This window comes from Camelus bactrianus, chromosome 32 (genome assembly GCF_048773025.1).
Source record: "Camelus bactrianus isolate YW-2024 breed Bactrian camel chromosome 32, ASM4877302v1, whole genome shotgun sequence".
In the NCBI taxonomy this organism is placed as follows: domain Eukaryota; kingdom Metazoa; phylum Chordata; class Mammalia; order Artiodactyla; family Camelidae; genus Camelus; species Camelus bactrianus.
This window is the reverse complement of record NC_133570.1, coordinates 10326859-10340057: the sequence shown is the minus strand read 5'-3', so window position 1 is coordinate 10340057 and position 13199 is coordinate 10326859.

Here is a 13199-nt window from a genome sequence, read left to right as displayed (position 1 = left end):
CAGTGAATGTGTACAGCACGGCGCCCTTCCGGAGACCTCCGCCTACCTCTGATGAGTTCAGGGAAATAATTCTTGGACAGTATTTCAGAACAGACAGAGGAGCAGCAAGCCTTTGGAAGAGACGTTTTGAAGGCTTCTGGTGCCAGGAGTCTGCACCTGGGAACCCCACCCTGAGGCTACATCTACAGCTGCTTCTGCAAGGACATCACTAGAGTAAGTTAGTCCAGCTTGTCTGCATTCAGTAATAGGAAAGAAAATACATAGAGGTTTTCAAATGTATCAAGGAGGAAAGAGATCTCAGAGGGAATTTGGGACAGCTAATAAAATAAGACAAGCTTGAAATTAATGATGATTCAAAAATACCAGAGTTACCAAGTTCTTAAAAAAAAAAGAAAAGAAAAAGAAAAAAGATCTAGTGGAAAACTGGAGAAGTTGGAACACTTACCAGACATGAAGAAATTGCTAGAATAGTTATCAGCCAAGATGTAATTAGAAAAGACTTGGATGAGTCGAGGCGTCTGCAGGGTTGGCAGAGGGTGAGGCATGGGTATAAAGTGGATCTGCCAAATTGCTCTCTGATTCAGGACCTGGGTGGGTGGGAAGCTAGAACGTCGCGGGGAGGAAAGCCAAAGGAAGAGCTATCTTTGCAGAAAGTTTGCTTAGGATAGCCATCTGGAATCCTGACAGGGAGACTTAATGGAGGGTTGGAGTGAGCAGCATAAAAAGAGAGGAGGGAACCTTTTCAAGGTGGTACGAGACTAATTGCAAGAAACACGAAAGAGCCAGTCAGATGGAGATCAAAGTGCCAGCTTTACTACCAATAAGGAGTTTTTTTGGAGGACACAACTTGCTAATACTCTTCTAAATTGAACTTAGCCCCAACCCCAACTTTAGGCCAGACCGATGGGACAAAGCCTGCTCTGCTAAGCTCAGAGTCTACCTTCTCTGAAGGCAAGCAGCTTCCTAAACAGGGAAGACTTGCTGAGCATGTTCAGTTCCTTCCTCCAGATGCACCAATTAGGTGGGGCAGGAGGCCAGCAGTGTCCCTCTACTGGAGGTCCCCCTACAGGGAAACATGAGGCCTAGGGAATAAGTGTTCCCCCTCCCATACTCCCATCCCCCCCTTCCAACAATCTCAGGCTGTCTCAAGAAAGAAGATGGCCTATTGGTTTTAAGGATACGAAGGAATTAGAATTGCAAAGGCATCAGAATCTGAGGGACATGTACAGGGCTGCCTGGGCTCTCCCTTTCTCTTTTTCATTCTCCTTGTTGCTAGATTTTTACACGAGCAGACTTATCAAGGCCCTTCAACGTTATAGCATCCTCCTACCCTCACTCCTGCTTCCTGTGGATGATCAGATTGACTCTGTGTGTTGGGTAGTGTTTTGTGTGTTGGGTGCTGTTATTATCTGTCCATTTTACTGATGTGAAAACTGAGGCACAGAGGTGTTAAATGCCCTGCCCAAGATCACTCAGCTGGTAAATGGAGGAGCCAGGATTTGAACCAGGCCTGTGCCCTTATCCAGTGCATTCTGTTACCACCCCAGGATGGACAGGGAGCCTGACTGTCCCAGCCTCTTTGTCTTCCTTCCCAGGCTGTGAGCGGAGTGCGTGGGTCAACAAGCATGGAGAGACTTGTCCTATCCAGCAGAAATTGGAAGCCTCCCCTTTTCAAGGCACCTGCCACAGAGGTGACGCAGGCAGTGGATGGCTGAGAAGGCCACTGTAGAGTGACACAGGTCAATACTCAAATCCCAGCTTAGCCAGTGACTTGCTCTGTGACCTTGAGCAAGTCACTTCTACTCTCTGAGCCTCAGTTTCCTCACCTATGAATGGAGATTTTCCATTTCATAGGAATGTCACAAGAATTCGATGAGTTACTGAGTGTGAAAACTTAACAGTGAACATTGAATCAAACCATATTGGTTCTTTTTGTTGCAGAAGAGTCAGAATAGGGAATGCTAAACTTCTCACTGTTTACACAATTATTACCCAACGAGCCATCCGTGCCACTATTTCTTCATCCATGGTGCCGCCTGGGATGGTACCCTCTCCCCAGCCAACTCCTACAATTTGATGACCTCCTATTTGTGCTCCAAGACCTAGCTCAACATTCACCTTTTTTGGAGCCTTATCAGATTCTCCAAAGCAGAAGCACATCTCTATTCGGTCCCTACTAGTTCCTCTTCCTTTCCCTATTTGGGCCTCTAAATGGAATGATAGTTCAGTGATCTGACAGTTTGTCTCAACTTCCAACTAGGCTAGAGCTTTTCAAAACTTGAGAGCCATGCCTGGCTTGTCAACATTTCCCCTCATTTAACAAGGGCACCATGTTAAGTGCTCAGCAAATGTTCAAGCAAAAGGATACTTAGTGTACTAGTTATCTTTGCTGCTTAACAAGTCACCATCTTAAAACAACATACTTATTATCTCATTTTCTGTGGATCAGAAGTCCAGGAATGGTTTAGCTGGGTCTTCTGGCCCTGGGTCTGTCACAAGGCTGAAATCAAGGTATGGCCCAGGGCTGCAGTCATCAGTCATCTGAAGTCTCAACTGGGAAGGATCCGCTTCCAAGTTGACTCATGCAGTTGTTGGCAGGAGTCAGTTCCTTGCAGATTGTTGAACTGAGACTTCACTTCTTCATGAGCTGTTGGCCAGAGGCCTTCTTTGATTCTTTGCCATATGGGCCTCTCCGTAGAGCATTTCACAACATGGAACTGCCTTCATCAGAGTGAGCAAGAGAGTGCCAACAAGGGAGTGCTAACAAGAGTCGCAGGCTTTTGTAGCCAAATCATGGAAGTGACATACCATTGCCTTCACTGCAGCCTGTTCATTAGAAGCAAGTCACTAGGTGCAGCCTGCACCCAGGAGAGGGGGTTACCCAAGGCTGTGAGTATCGGGAGGCAGAGATCACTGGGAGCCATGTCAGCAGCTGCAGACCCCTACCACACTTAGAAATGCCACGGGGAACAGAGGGGAGCGAAAAGAAGAGAATGAAATGCTAAGAGGAAAGGATGAGGAGGAGAGGGGGAAGAAGAAATTAAGAATATAGATGACAAAGGAAGAGGAGAGAAGGGGATTGGTCATCAGTCACTGATTGGACATGACTTGTGTTCCCAGTAAGGTAATACAGGAGCCACCTGGGCTGTGACACAGCTCCTCCCTGTGGGTGCCTGTCAAGATGGGGAGATGAAACACCCACATGAGGGCCGACTACATAGTAACTCAGGGTCATCTGTGGGATGGGCTACGTGGTTCACCAGACCCTAAGGGTTATGAAGTTGAGATGGAGGTGAACTCATTGGGTCTGGTACTCTGGGAAAGGCTGGGATGCACAGCCTGGGTAGGTGTGGGGTAGGGAAGTAGCATGCTAAGGAGGAAGGCGTGGTGTGGGAACAGGCTCGGTTCTGAGACTTCTTAAGTAAAAGGGACTCCCAAGTACTTGCCGTGGAGGATTCTAGGAGGGTGTTGGTGGGAGACGAGATTGTGGAAGCAGATGGAGACCAAGCCTTGCAGGGTCCTGAGAGCCCCAAATTCTTCAGAATTTTGAGTTCCATTGGGTGGACTGACAGGGGTCTTGGGAGGTGGTTGAGTGGAGGAGGTATTAAGTGAGGTTAAGCACAGAAGTTTGGAATCAGGAACGCTGGCTTTCCAACCCCCAGCTCCGCCACTTACCAGCTGTGACAAGCTCCTGGAGCAAGTGGTTTAAGTTCATGAGCCTCAGTTTCTTCATCTGTAACATGATAACACCTCTCCCATGGGCTTGTTGTAAAGATTCAATGAAATAATGCTGTAAAGGGTTTGGCATAATGCCTGTCATATGGTGCGCCCTCAACAAGTAGTTAAATAGTTGAAATTACTATTATTATTATTATTACTTCTGAGTTGGAGGTGGGGGATATGATTACCCTGAGAGATGGAGAATTTTAAAACATCCAAGTCTTCCTCTTAGTGGCAAAACATTCATCTGGCCTTTTCCCTTGTCTCTTCCTGGTTGTGGACCATGACAGATGAGCAGTGGGGACTTAAAAGTAACAGATGTGTCCAACTAGGATAGGACAAAGAGGGGAGGGACAAAGGGAGGAAGGGCTGGGCAATGACCAAACAATGCCTGGAATCATGGTCAATGCAGCTACAGAGGTTTAAGGAACTGTCTTGACAGAAATGTGATTCTGGGGCCAAGTCAAGGGCAAGTTCCCAGAATCCACACGGGGCACTAGCACGGCCGGTCTCATTCAGAGGGAGGGGTCTGACTTGGATTCCAAAGGCAGGAGGGTCCTTGGAGGTAAATGGGATGGACATCCCTCCTTGTACTGTATTGTTTTCCTTTGAAGGAGGTTGTTGACCTGAGCAGTTGTGGGAGGGACCTCAGACTTGAGTAAATGAAGGCGCTGAACTCTGGGGTGTGGGGTTATGTCCTAGGTAAGTGAGGAAGTAGGTGGAGTCTGTTTGCTTTTTTCAGTCACCATTTTGCTCCCCCAAACTCCTTTAGGCCTTTTTATTCAGATAAAATATACCTCCATGGTTGGGTGTCACCCCGTGGTTCTTTCCTCTCCGCCCATTCCCGTCAAAACTTATCAGTCATGGGCTGCATTCCGACCAGTTTGGCTTTTAACTCTGTTACCTCGTAAAGTGGTCATCCTCAGACTTTTGAATTTCAAGTGCTAGGGCATTTTCAACTTGAAACTTCCTTGTCGAGATAGAGATATAAATTTATCTCAACATGGAGGTTGCCAACTCTCTATTTTTGTCAAATAAATACCTTTAAAAACTTACCCTATAAATGACATTTTTTTCCAACCCCCAAACAAAGAAGCAAGAATAGCCTTCTATAAAGGCAATCCTTTAAATGGAGTAATTTCAGCTTTTGAGAAACGTTCCCTACTCTGACTTTATTTTGTGTGTGTGTGTACTACCATTTGGAAACTATAGTCATGAGTAATTTATGCTAAGGTGTTAGTGGTTTCATAACATGTTCATTTAGGAAATATCAAGCTCCCCCTATGTGTTAAGACTTGTGCTAAATGCTGGACCTGTGGAGATGAAGGAAGCTTGGTATCTGATGACCAAGAAAATCCAGTCTTGAGGGGGAAAACACTTGTGAACAGTGATGCTCATTCCAATACAATGCCTCAGAACACATGGGTATCTCTAGCAGTTTAGACAGAAAAGCTACGTGTGTTGAAGAGAAAGATGGAGAAAGCGTCCTAGGTGAGGAGGAATTGAGGAAGGGCGTTCTGGGTGGAAGGAACTGCCTGTGGAAAGGTAGACAGCCGTGGCAGTAAGAGCTGCCATTTATCCAGGAGCTGGTGTGCTAGGCGCTTTAATGTCACCTCATTTTAGTCTTAACAACAACTCTATAGTGAACTCTGTAAAGAGAATACTACGATTTTCATTTTATCATATGGAAAGGAGGTTCAGTAGGGAGTCACTTGCTGGAGATCACGTCGTAAGAGGCAGACGTGGGGTCTGAATCTAGCCCTGCCTGACGTCAAAACCCCAAATCCAAAACCTGGAATTTAACCATCCTGGAAACTTCCTCAGAAAGCCTTCAGTGGCTCACCACTCTTATCCATACTTCTGATGCTGCTCATAAGGAAATGAGACAGGAAATGCAAGCTGGGTTAGATTGCCAACGGTTAAGGTTGCCAAATAAAACACAAGATGCCCAGTTAAATTTGATTTTCAGATAAACAATGAAGCCTTTTTAGTGTAAGTCTATCCCAAACATTACATGGGACATACTTATACTTTAAAAAAAAATTCATTGTTCCTCTGAAATTCAAATTTAACTGGGTACCCTATATTTTTATTGGCTGCATCTCTCCACTTTATCAACAGACCAACACATTTACATTTATATTCCAACCAGAACTTAGAGAGCCTAAGAGCGCTTTGAGCCAAAAGTTCTCGCTTCCCATGGAAACTCAAGTTCTCATATTGTCAAGCTGAAACTGGATTTCAGGGATGTGCGATGGATTTAAGTTAGCCCCCTCCACCCCCCCAAAAAAGAAAGGGCAGGCTATTAGTTTTACCCAATAGTATGATTTCTTATATGGAGAATGTCGTGGAGCAGACTGATTTCAAATATTGCAACGTCCTTAAAAGGAAAGCAGGGGGAGGGAGGAGGTAAGGAGACTCAAGAGTCCCAGCCCATCCAACTTGGGGATTCCCCAGGCCCATGGGGGCTTCTTAGGGCCTCCCACCCACCCCCATTTTCTCTCCTATTCTAGGCAGCTGAATCTCGAGAACCCCATTGTAGGCATCGGTGCTCCTAACCAGAGGCAGCTGGGAGGGAGTACAGTTTCAGAGCACTTAACAGCCACAAGAGCTTCCCTTTCTTTTCTTCTCCCTGCTATTTGACAAACAAGAGGGTTGTTTAATCACATAAAGCAGACTAAAGTGGAGTTTTTATCTTGAGCCATTCACTAAGGGGGTCAAATTTGGGTTGCCTTTGAAGAAATGAAAAAAGAGTGGCTTCTTTCCCTTCTTCCTATTCCATCAGCTGTAAAGAAAAAAAAAAGTGACAGTTTGAAGGGAAAATGCTTCCAGCTTGGAAAAGACAGAGAAAGTTCCCTGTTAGTTAAAGATGTATAATCAAACCTTTTGGGACAATGAAACCTAATGCTGTTCTGTAAAGTTTCTTTCTTTATTGTTCTCCCATCTTTCTGCAAGCCCTCTGCCCTAGAGCTTCACATTTTTGTCCTCTGTATTGCTGAGGCTGCTTAGAATTTAGGGTCCTAGAGTTATCTTAATCTTAAGATTCCTTAAAAGTGGGGGCCAGTGTTGGGGGAGAAGGAAGTATAGAAGCAGACACTTTGCATCTATTAACTCATATAATCCTCCCATCAGTCTTACCAGATAAATGCTATTCTCCCCACTTTACAGGTTGGGAAACTGAGGCTCACAGAGGTTCAGACTAGATGAGGTCAAGTGAAGGCTTTGGGGAGGAGTTAGAATGGGAGTCTAATGCTGCTAATTTGACACCCACTGGAAGACTTTCTTGATTCACCCTAGTTGCACTCTTTGCCTTCGGAATTACTCATCCTTACTCCAATAATATTAAACCCCAACTGCTATTATAATGTCGGTATTTTTCTTCTCTTCACATGGGGTGATGTAGAACAAATGGAAGTCTTCCCACCTTCCTGACAACTTATAAGAAATAAGCCAAATAAGGCAAACTGCTCATTAGAAAATAGATACCAGGATCTTCAGAATAACAGACGTGAATGGTATGGGGGTGCTGGTCAGTGGTGGAGTTGGCTGACCATTTTGGAAAGGTCCCTGGGTTCTCACCCATAGACTGCATCTGCTCACTAAGTGACGAAAATCATCGACACGAAGCCACTGGGGCAGGCTTCACGAACCTGCCCAGTCCAACCGATTCCCTCTTTCCCGCCGTACCTGCTGGACTGCAAGGGGAAGGGCTTAAAAATACACAATGAAGAGTTGGGTGGGAGTTAGGGCTCGGGTTGAGAGGGCAAAGAATTCAGGTGGTAGCGATCAGTTGTGTGAAGTCACCAATTCATTCACTCAAATATTCATGGCACAACCCAGTTGTATTTATTAAGTCCCCACTATGTGGCAGGACCCAATCACGGTGTTGAAATTATGAACACGACGGATGGTGTCTTCTAACAAAGAGGGTAGATGGGAAGGGTGCAAATAGTTTTGAGTGACGATTTATATTATTTATTATATAATCACAGTGTGTGTGTGGCAGTTGTTTCAAAGGAGCTACAGGTGTATGTGATGACCTCAGGGGGAAGTCAGGTGTTCTTTCATAGGACAGGGGGGGATTCTGAGCTGAGAGCTGAAGGATGCATATGACTTAACCAGGTGAGACGTGTGTGGCAGTGGGGAAGAGGAGCGTCCCAGGCAGAGAGGACTGATGTGCAAAGAGATGCAAGAGGGAAGAAAAGAACAGGGTGGTGGTTTCTTCCTCTATCTCTGGACCCTCCATCCCAGTCCTTGTGACATTCCTTGGCCTGCACAGAATGAGCCCTGACCATTGGGAAGCTTAGATCTCATCTACAGCTCCCAGGGACTCCTACCTATCTGGGGACCTGGAATCTCCTGGAGAGTCTGATGGAGACCCAACAGTTTTATCCCAGGATAATGCACTTAGATACATAAGCACAAACTTTTCAGAGAGCTTCATGGACTTCACGGATCCCATCTCCATGGATCCTCTGGCTTCAAAAAGAAGAACAAATGCCTTAGTGTGGCATTCATGCCCTTTCTGCACCTCCAGTTTCTTCTCTGGCTGCATCCCCAGCCCGACGCCCATAAACTGAGCTGCTTTTGGGGAGAGGCCCTGTTCTCTCCTACCTCCCCGCTTCAGCCTCATCTCTCCCCTGAGCCTGGGACGCTCTCGTTCCTACCTCCTCTCCTGGATAACTCTTACTCATCTTTCACGGCTCAGCTCAGCCACTGCTTCCTCTGAGAATCTTCCCGTAACTCCCTTGGGCTGGGCCAAGGACCCCTCTCAAAAGCTCTGCGCATTAGAGCACCGATCGCTCTGAATTCTGGATTTTGCCTGTTTGGTGGTTGCCCCTCTCCTGCTGGCTGGCGAGCTGCTTGAAGGCAGGGGCTGTGCTTATCAAGAGACCTCAGTGCTGGGTACACTGCTGTGCTCCGGGAGATGTTCAGTAAATACTTCTGGAATAAATTAAAGGAGTGCCCTCCACTTTGTCCCCAAAATTCACGTCCTAGTGCTGAAGCTTTGATTCCTGTGTGACCCAAACCTGCATGTGCGAACCCGGACTCCAGCTGACTTCCAGCCAGGGGACTCTGGTTCTCAATTATCATTGCACTCAAGCCTTCCAAGTCCCATCTCTGTGAGCAACAGGAGCTACTCCAGAGAGTTATTCACTTCAAATAAACCCCACCCTGAGGCAACAGGCCCCCTTGCTTCTTCTAGGATGTTTATTGACTTACAACCACTGGCTTACCCGCTTACTCCAGAACCCACTGAGTGTCGTTCTTACTTCTGACCTGACATTTACCAAGCATGTAATCTGGGTCCCGTTAGACCTGCAGTAGGCTTTTTGAAACCTTGCTACTCAGAGTGAGGTCTGGGGATTAGCATCCGTGGCATCACCTGGGAGCTGGTTAGAAATGCAGAATCTCTGGCCCTCCTTCAGACCTACTGAGTCTGAATCTGAATCTTAAAAAGATCCCAAAGTGATTCTTACAAGACACTGGAACACACTGTTTTTCAGTTTGGGTTGTACATTAGAATCACCTGGGGAGCTTAAAAAAAATGCTAGTCAGTATTAGAAAAACTGACTGCCAAGAGTGGACTCTTCTGCCCCAGGGATACCCAACCCCTGCCACTCTCCTTGATCGTGACCCTCCGGTTTCTCCTCTCCCTTGTTGCCCTCCGTTGTCTGGGATTGATCGAGAGCCCAGGAGTCTATTTACAAGCCTGCCACCTACTCAGTGCCATATGAATGTAGGCATACTCTGAACTCACTCCAGCCTTCAATTCCTTGACATGTAAAATGAGGGGTGAGTTCCTAGAAAAGTTAAACATAGAGTTACCGTATAATCCAGCAATTCCATTCCTAGGCATGTACCCAAAATAGCTTAAAACAGGATTCAAGCAGACATATGTAAATCTGTGTTAACAGTAGCAATAATAGCCAGAAGGTAGAAATAAGCAAGTGTCCATTGATGGATGAGTGGAGAAACAAAAGATGGCATACACATAAAATGGAATATTATTCACTCTTTAAAAGAAATGAAATTCTGATACATGCTACAGCATAGATGAATCTTAAAAACAGTATGCTTAAAAATATTAATGCTTAAAAACATAAGCCAGAAGCAAGAGGAAAATTTTGTATGATTTCACTTATATGAGGTATGTAGGCAAATTCATAGAGATAGAAAGTAGGATTTAGGTTACCGGGGGCTGGGAATGGGAGAGAGGGTGGTTATTATCTAATGAGTACAGAGTTTCTGTTTGGGTTGATGAAAATGGAAATGGATAGTGGTGGTGGTTATACAACATTGTGAATGTACTTAACTATGCTGAGTTGTATACTTAAAAAATGGTTAAAATGCAGAAATTTAGGTTATGTATATTTTACCACAATAAAAAGTACTCCAAAAATGGGTAAGAGATTGGACAGATGGATCTGTAAGGTTAGTGAGTCTGTGAATTTGACTTTCCAGGCTGGGTCAGAAGCCACTGATTTTGTTATTTATTTTAAATGATTCTCACCTCATACCCACCCAGGTCTGGCTGTATCATATCCAGGGCAGGGTTCCAAAGTGGGTCTTTTCCACCAGTCTGTGGCAAAATGAGAAAAAAAATATCCAAAAGGGACAATATTATGAGTTTTTATAGCAAGTGAAATTTAGTCAATTTAGGAGTAAATTCTTCACTCTAAGATAATGTCTTTCTCTTTCCTACATTTTTGGTGTAAACTGTCTTCCTTTTGTGAAACGATCATGGTAATTTATGGTAGTCAATTCTTTAAAAAGCTGTCAATCAACATTTGACAAAAATGACAGCCCCTGTTTATTTCATTTATTTGTATTTTTAAAGTTATGCCTGTTTGTGGAAGCCCAACATCTAGAAACACTCATTTCTAACTTAGAAGAGGTCAAGGAGGGGAGGGTATATAGCTCAGTGGTGGAGCACATGCCTAGCCTGCACAAGGTCGTTGGTTCAATCCCCAGCACCTCCATTAACATAAACAAATAAACCTAATCACTCCCTTCCCCCCACAAAAAAAGACAAACAACTCCCAGGAAATAAAGGAGAAGAGGCCAGTAGTCAGAGTAGGGTGGATCTACAGACGGACGGATAGCACAAGAGAATCCTGAGCAGTGGCCGAGAAGGGACACTCATGGGTGGGGTCAAGTGGGGTCAAGTTCAAGAGGATCCCTGCCTCCTCTACTCATACCTGCCTTCCTGCTCCCAACCCTCCTTCTTCCTTATTCTTCTTCTCTGTTTTGCACTAATGTACTTCATCCCCTGGGGCTCCTTGCCTTCAACTTGCCTATTTTGGCCTCCAAGCTTGTTCGGGGGTTTTTTTTCCAAATTGCTTCCTCCTTTGTCTTTACCTCGCCTTGTTGTCCTGAGGAACATTCAAAGCCCGCCTCTTTCTGGAAGCCACCCCAGGTAAACCCACCTGGTCGGGCGGTCCTCTCCTCTGAGCTCCGTCAGCATGTCTGTAGCTGAGGACCCACTGTGGGAATTTCATGATTGTCATGGGCTCCATGCTTCCTTCACTCACTGAGTTTAGTTATTGAAAGCACCTACCGTGTGCTGGGCGCAGCACCGGGGGTGATGCTGCGATAGGCGTGAACAAGGCAGACTGGTTTCCTCCTTTGCTGCAGCTACATTTTAGTAGAGGGAGACAGACAATAAACACATGATAAACAAGGTGATTGATGGCTGGAGATAAGAGCTATAAGAAAATAAAACTAGCCAACAGGAGAGGGGAACAGAAAGACCATTTATTGTTGGGTGATCAGAGGAAGCTGTGTTTGAACTGAGATCTGAATAATGAGAAGGAATTAATATTTTTAAAATCTGAGAGCAGAGTGTTGTAGGCAAATGGAGCAGCAAATGCAAAAGCTTAGAGGTAGGAATCAGCTCAGCAGTTTGGGGGAACATTTATGTAAGTAAAAGCAAGTGTCATGTCACTGCTCTTCTTGAAGTCCTCAAAAGCACCTCATTACCCGAAAGATAAAACCTTGATCCCAGTGGCTTTTTGGGACCAAGCCCCACCCTCCTCTCTAACCAAACTTCTGACCACTCAACCACAATGAAATCCTGTTCTCTGTGTTTCTCAAACTCGAACTTGAATCAGAGTCGCCTGCAGGAGTTGTCAAAGCAGACTGCTGGGTCTCACCTCCCAGAGGGTGCAATTCAGTAAGTCTGGGGCGGGGCTGAGGATCTGCATTTCTGTCAAGGTCCCAGGAGATGCTGCTGCGGTGGTCTGGACTCCACGCAGTGAGTCGCTGCTATACTCTGAGGTCTGTCCTCTTCTGGGTCTTTGTACATGAGAGCTCTGTCCCTGCAGTGTCCTCTCCCTTTCCCTGCCTCCGTGGCCTGGATAACTTACATGCAGGCTCTTGTTTTTCCCTTCCTGCCCCAGCACAGAGAAGAGAGTTTCTCTTGTATGCGTCCTCAGCCCCCTGAGTTTAGCCTGTAATATCACAGATCGCACCATAGGAGGCATTGCCAGTCTACTTGTCTCTGCCGCACCCTCCACCCCATTATCGAAGGCAGATGTACTTTCTTACTTCTTGTTGAAACCCCAGCATTTGGTGTAATCCCTGGCGCATAGTCTGTGCCCAATAAATTTCGTAAATGTGTTAAAATAATTAGAAAGGACACATAACTTGAATTACTTTTTTAAGAGTCAGTCACACTTTCTGTGGTTTGGGACCAGAGCCATATTAGGTGGTCCCCCTAATACTAACTCTAGCCTCCTTCAGCTCACATAGAAACCCACAGAACTGTCTTTCCAAGTCAGTTCCCCCTCCCTTCCTTATTTCTGAGTTTCTGAAAGCAGGGAGTCTGGCTAGTATTTCTGTTTCCACATCTCTCCTTCTCTCAGGAGACCCTGTCCACCCCCCAAAATACCTGGCATTGTTGCCCTCTGGTCAGCACCGTTTTTGTGTGCTTCTGGAACACAGGTTCTGAAGATACTTCAGGTGCCTCTGACTCATCATGAAATGGGGTGAGTGGTGTGGTTAAGAACAGTCCAGCCATGAAGTCACAAAGCACTGTTCCAGTCACACTGGACGTTTAGTATTGAAGTCCTTCCATTCACCTCAGTATGTAGCTGCTCCTCTCATCCCCCTCCAGGGCCCGCTGTCTGCGCTGTCCTGGCCACTACCTCCATTTCCCGGGGACCCAGGCTGCCCTCTGCCCAACGTCCATCTGATTAGTCAGCTCCATGCTGTTCTGATTAAGTATTTTGAATATTGCTCCTAGGCTCAGAGAGACAACCTGAATCCCAGCTCTTCCCCTCATCACCACCTGGGTGACCTTGGGCAAAGCCCTGCATCTCTTTGAGCCTCCGTTTCCACATATGCAAAGGATGGATCACAATCATCACTTCCTCCTTGGGCTGTTATGGGAGAACAAGATGATTCCTGCTTAATTCAATGCAAAGGCAGATTAATAATCACCCGACCCAAATGCTAAATTCCTTCTATTATTAAAA